Source organism: Branchiostoma lanceolatum, chromosome 4, assembly GCF_035083965.1.
Source record: "Branchiostoma lanceolatum isolate klBraLanc5 chromosome 4, klBraLanc5.hap2, whole genome shotgun sequence".
Lineage (NCBI taxonomy): Eukaryota > Metazoa > Chordata > Leptocardii > Amphioxiformes > Branchiostomatidae > Branchiostoma > Branchiostoma lanceolatum.
In genome coordinates this window covers 5541669-5548334 of record NC_089725.1, presented here as the reverse complement: position 1 = coordinate 5548334, position 6666 = coordinate 5541669, and positions in this window count along the sequence as shown.

Here is a 6666-nt window from a genome sequence, read left to right as displayed (position 1 = left end):
GAAATGTCCTGCGACGGTGATCGAGTCAGACCGGGGTGTATCAGCGAGGGAACAACCGGCATGGCCATCCACCGGAAATGCACGCCGCCACCAAACTACGTATCCAGAGGGCAGTTGAAAATCTGTTTCGGTCCGCCTGTCAGATCGTGGAGGAGGTTGTTATGGAGGAGGTCCATTCCCCAAACCCGGATCTGCCCAGCATCGCAAACATGGTAAGTTTGCCCTTTTTTCTTCTTGTTTATCTTCCAATTCGATTTTTCTCGTATATGTTTGCGTTAAATTGAGTATGATTAACAATATTCTATCTTGTATATCTTGTACTATGGATTCTAAGCTGCCTGGCTCTTTTTTCGTAAATATTGTTATTTGTTTTACATTATGCGTTTAATTTAGTATGATTAAAAATATCTATGTTTCCAGGTGGCTTTTTTTTGCCGTTATAGGTCTTCCAGAAGATCAAGGATATCCTGCCGAGACAACCCCGTGTTGACAACTTCGTGGTGGATTTTGAAGATGGGAGGTGGGGGATTTCGAAGAGTGATGGCTGTGTTCCCCAACTGCAGCAAAAAAGGGTGCGCCGTTCACCTGACTCAGGCCATCTACAGGAATATTCAAAGGATCGGTATATACACAGTCACTTTGTACATTTTCATTTTGCACATGGTTTAAGCATGTCGAATATATGCGCATTCTTCAATGTATTTTGAATGTCAAATCGAAGTTAACTGTTTCATATCATATTTAGGACTCCAGCCGGACTACTACCAGAAGGCAGGTGCCTACGAGTTCATGCGAAAACTCATGGTCCTGCACTTCCTGTCAAACAAACACATCCGGGGTGCATTTAAGGAGATGCGGGGCACAGAAAACCCATCGCTGTTGGGACTGACCGACTACATGGAGGCTGACAAACAGCGTTTGGACGGTGGACGAAAGGTCAGTTTACTTTAAACCCATACGCACCAACAAGGACACCGAGGAATATCACACCCGGCTCAATCGCAGAGCGCGGCACAGCCCCCTAAAAAGTATCCACTAGTCGCGGTAGAAAAGAATACATTATTTGAAAATCTAACAGTTCAGCAAGCTCAATTAAACAACACGGGACATATTTTACTCCTTGGTGATCTTGATTTTAGAACATCTAACCTACAAGAACCGGCTTTTAATGGGTTCAATTAAAATGCTTTATAAAATCAACTTAAAACGTAAGACTTAAGGTATTAACCACATCATTAAGAAAACAATCGACCTTTCCCTTGAATCAATTCGAGTTTCAAAACGGAAAACCAAAACATGGTGTGAGCAACAATGTCGAGATTTAAAGTCAAGAATGAGAGTCCTTGCAGCGGAAAATTTTAAATTTTCATGGCGATATGACAAACGACAAGATTACGTATTTAAGGTCAATGAGTTCAAGAAACTGTTGAAAAAGAGAAAGGAACAATATGATGAAGAGAAAATTGCATCGTTGATAAAATCAGCTAGAGAAAAACCAACAAAAAATCGTGTGAAACTAATGAATTAAAAAGATGGGACCAAGGCTGAGGCAGGAGACCAAATGTCAACTAATTAATGGCTAGATTGTTTCAAAACAATAATAAAGAACACCGTAGTCGACACAAAATAAGAAGACCACACCGATAACATCATTACATTGAACATGAAACTGAAAACCTGCTCGACTTTGAAATAATAGGAGAGGAAATTCAAAATTGCTTATCTAGTTTAAAAAGCAATAAGTCCAGAGGAACAGATTCTATTATTGAAATACTGAAATATGGCGCCCCCCAACTCAAACAACTCTTCAAAAAACTGTTCAAACTCTTACTACTGTCTGGACACTTTCTTCAGCAATGGAAACAGAGCACACTTGTTCCCATCTACAAAAGTGGCGAACAATCAGACCCAACCACCAACGACGGAGAAATAGCCATCTCTAGTTGTGTTGGCAAATCATTTAATACGTTCATTTTTAATTGCGGTGAAGTGTTTTGCGCTCAACTCTGGAATTTTGTTAGCTCCGGGGTCCTTTGCAAATACCGTTTTACCTACATTAATTGCTTACGAATCATTATAAACTTGCCGCGGTGTTGCAGTGCAAGTGCAACGTTTCTATATTACTCGACAGGCACATTAGAATCAAGGCGAAGGAGGCTATGTTATTCCTTCTTAAGGAACATCTACAAACGTGCTGACTGGGATGGCCTAGGAGCACATCTTGACCAAACTCAACTTTCGTTGGTTATAGAACACCACAAAGATGTTGACCCTGCTTGGGAGTCTTGACACTCCACAGTTAACAAAGCTGTCGACATGTTTGTACCCTCTCGTTAACTTAATGACTCAACTGTCCCGCCTTGGATTGACAGTGATGTTCGTCAACTCCAAAACCGCAAGAGTACGGCGTGGAGGAAGGCAAAAAGGACAAACTCCTCCTCACAATGGGCTTTAGTTCCAAAAACTGCGAAATGAACTTTAAAAAATTCTGTCTTAGAAGTACAATAGCTACCTCAACAGTCTGTCTTCAACCCTGAAGGAATATCCAAAGCAGTTCTGGGCGTTTGTTCGAGCCAAGTCCAAACCTAAAACCCTTTCACCAGTGGTACAGCTGGATGGTACTATTGCCCAGTCTCTAATGGAAAAAAAATCATTCCTGTTCAATGACTATTTCTTCTCCACGTTCACAAAGCCAGACAAGGACACCGCGAATCCTACAATAGACATTGTACGTGACGATGCTCTGTGTAACTTACAGTTTTCGGTCGATTCGGTTCGCAAGGTCCTTGCCAGACTAGAGCCAGGCAAGGCCATAGGCCCCAATGCAATGTCCCCTCTTGTTCTAAAGAAATGTGCTGACATTTTCGCACCTTCCTTGGCTCTACTGTTGAACAGATCTATTGCGTCAGGGAAGTTTCCCACTGACTGGAAAGATGCCCACGTCATTCCTGTCCACGAAAAAAGTGTTTTACAGACTTTTGTAGCTTTTGAGTTCGGCGTGTAGAAGTGTGTGCTCCACGCCCTAAATAAAGATGAAAATGATTTTTAAACCCAGGCACGGGTGAGAACTAAACGTGTTTTACAGACTTCATTATCACTCCAGCCAAATTTTGAGTGCGGCGTGTAGAAGTGTGCTCCACGCCCTAAAAAGCTATGTGCTCCCCGGCTAACTTTAAGAAGGAGATTTTAGAAACATTATTTTTTTAAATCCATGCACGGGTACGAAATAGACGTGTTCCCCGACATTTGTCATGTTTGTCCGACGTGTAAGAACCGGTATACCCCACATCCCAAAATAAAGAAAATGTTTACGGATAAGGAGCTACGGGCACCCCCGACAGCCACATGTGCGTTTAGACACCAAGTCTCATAGACTAGAATGCCCCTTGCCACCCGACAAGAAGGTAACTAACATTCTTGGTCCGCAACCAACCTGCGTCACTCGTTGGAAGTTTTTTTATGAAAGTTGAAAGAGATCTAGAGATGGGCAGTTTAAAAATTGCCACCCCCCCCCCCTATTGATAGCTTACAAAACTTTGAGGAAACCTTTTGATTTTTCCTAAGCTGTACCACAATTTGTTTCCGGTCATACAAGACAGGACGTCAACTCTAAAGCTGGCTACAATTTTCCACAGCACGATACAAAAATCACCTGGTGCAAACCTCAACACTACAGTTTTTTTCCAGCATCAAACCATAGCGTCCACGAGTTAGAAAGTTTGGCTACAGGATTTCTCTTGCACGTAGCATATTTTTTACAAATAGTTGTGGATGTCACACACAACAGGGAAAGGAGAAAGAGACAACAATGAACAGCGTACTCAAGTGCCCGCCAGGCTACCGACAGCATTTAGTCCTCCGTTTCGTTAGACCACTTTTTCAAATAAAGACAAACAAGCCTGGCTGTTATATTTTTGTTTTTCTTTTCAGAGAAAGATGATTTTTTTCTCTGATACCTGTAACATGGAAGATTTTAGCATGGAGTTGAATATGTTTGTGTGAGGAACTCCCGCACTGAGATCGCCTGCCTACAGGCAAGAGTCGGTGATGAGACCAGTGATCTGATGTATATCTCGCTTTCCCCCCTCCCAGGACGAAACACTCCATTGGGAGGAAGACAAAGAGATATGTCTGGACCCGCTGATACACAGGCATCCGGTGAAACTTCACTACGCACTGAGGAAGCTAGTGAAGACAGCCCGCCGTACTCGCGCCAAAAAGCAAGTGATCCAACGTTTCCAGTCCGTGGCGGATTTCTGCCTCAAACACGCGGAGGAGGAGGGGATCGGAGAGAAAATCCGAGAGATGATGATAACGCCGTCAGAGAAACGTTTAATGTATGAGGCTAAGAAGTCAGAAGCTTTCCTTGACAACCGATCCAAGCGGGGCACACGGCCACCACCACCAACCGCCGCCTACGGACCCCCAAAAGCTACACCCGCGAGCAGCGGTACCCGTGGGGCAAGGGGGAGGGAGCCAGAGGGTACATGCCGCCACGGCCGAGCAGGAACCCGAGCGAAACCCGCATGTGTTACAATTACGGCCGGAGGGGCCACTTAAGCCGAGAATGTTTCGCACCTCGAAAGCAAAACAAGTAGGACTTCTTACAAAAAGATAGTCAAAGGAAACATGCACAGAACACTGGAAAACAAGCAACATTAGTGTTGCTATATTTTCAGTTGTTCATGATCTTGAATGTCATCTAGTTTGCTCATACTGTAAATCACTTTAATATAATGGCAGGAAAATATAGCGGTTGGGGGGAAATGGAGTAGGTCACAGCAATTAATTTAACGTTGGGAACAAACATTACTGTCTCAAATATTAGAGACCAAATATTAGCAATGATGAAATTTTAGCTGTTGACTAGTGACCATTAAATCAGCTAAAGTTAATTTACAGTTAACAAATAAAAAATTACGGTAAGTTGAACTGAAACCCATTAGCTAAAAGGTAGAACCGACAGAGCGCACACGTAGGCCATCTGCAATAAGTTTTCTCTCTCGTTTTTTTTTTTTTGTTCAAACGGTGTTACCTTATTTCGTTTTCCTAGGTGTTTTCTTTTAACAGCACGATCATCTCTCACTTAAGAGGGACTTTGTTGCGGTTAGATCCTTAGACAGTAGGTTGAATTTGCCTATTCATCCAACAGCGGATGAGCACGTCCCATTTGTGAAAAGACCCACAAGCGGGGCATAGCTTGGCATAGCCTTGGTAGGCACACCGCTAACGCGGCTCTTTGTTTGTCCCCAGCAAGTTACTCCCTAATAAAGTTGGAAGAACATTCCGTATTTCACATGTCATCACATTTAAATTTTTTTCTGAAACAACAGGACGTGATTTAACACACGCACAATGACCGTAGCTCTCCGGTTGTCTAGATTAAACGGTGCTCCCGAGGCAATGCGACAATATTCGGATATTCATGGTGGGTCATTGTCTTGCCGACTGCCTGATAAATAGAAACAATATGGTGCGTCCCTGTAACAGTCCGACAGATTTGCACATCTTGCAAAACAGAAACAACTAGAAAGGCAACATTTGCGAGCAAATACAGTATGTTTAGCCATACTCCTCGCCATGCAAAAAATGGACTGTCCCAAATAACAATGAACCCTTCTAAAACATTTCCACTAAAAAAATGGGTCACCCCAGTCCAAAATTGAGTTTAAAAACTATTAGTCTCTCCATACAGGGATGGAGTCTTCCAGTAGTACCTCAACACAATATGGACCAGTCCAAAACCATATCCACATAAACAAATGGACTTTTTCATTATCACTCCAGCCTAAAATTCACTTATCACTTATTATATTATTATCCCTGTGAAATTGTGTGAAAGAATGTGATCTCAACATACGCCATGTGCATTTTCTTATTGTTTATTTTATAAATTGGACGGTGGCTCTCCGTCGTGTGATGAAGAGCTGCATTAGGTACATTGGGGAGGACCCCTGTATCTACCACCTGATGGGAGCCAACCAGCACCCTGCGCCTCGCGCCCAGAACACCCCAGCATCCCGGGCCCAGAACCCGGCGACCAGACCTCCGACTCCGTCACAACACAACCCCTGCCAGCCCCCAACCGTATACATGTAGTCCTCGGCGGTCGCCATTCCCGACACACCGACAACGACACATAGCCACTGCATCACCAGTCACCACCCAGAACGCCCCACCATCTCGGTCACCAGACTCACCAACACCGAACTTTTCCTTGCTGTCATCCGAGGGTGACGAAATGTCATTCCTCGGGCCTAGGGCAACTTCCATGCCGCCCGCCGAGGAAGAGGACTGCTCCCAGGGAGATCCGGTACGTGTAAGACATAGGGATAAAGTGGCACTATTAGCATTCGCTCCATTAAACTATTACTTTAAATTTTCAAGTCATGCGGTCAAGAAATGATAGAATGTAGAATCTGATACTGGACGTGTATGTATTTTTAGGGGAACGAGTGTACTGCTTTACACGCACGGATTTTGTGGGTATAGCGTATGAAATCTTATACGTTATCATTTACTGTTTGTACATTTTTTCAAGTGAATTGACATTTCTAAAATAACTTTATAACTTTGTGACTAGATTTCTGTACTTTTAACAAGAAATCAATTATCATTTTGCTTTCATTTGCTTGTCTCACCCTTTTGAATTATTTGCAATGTAAA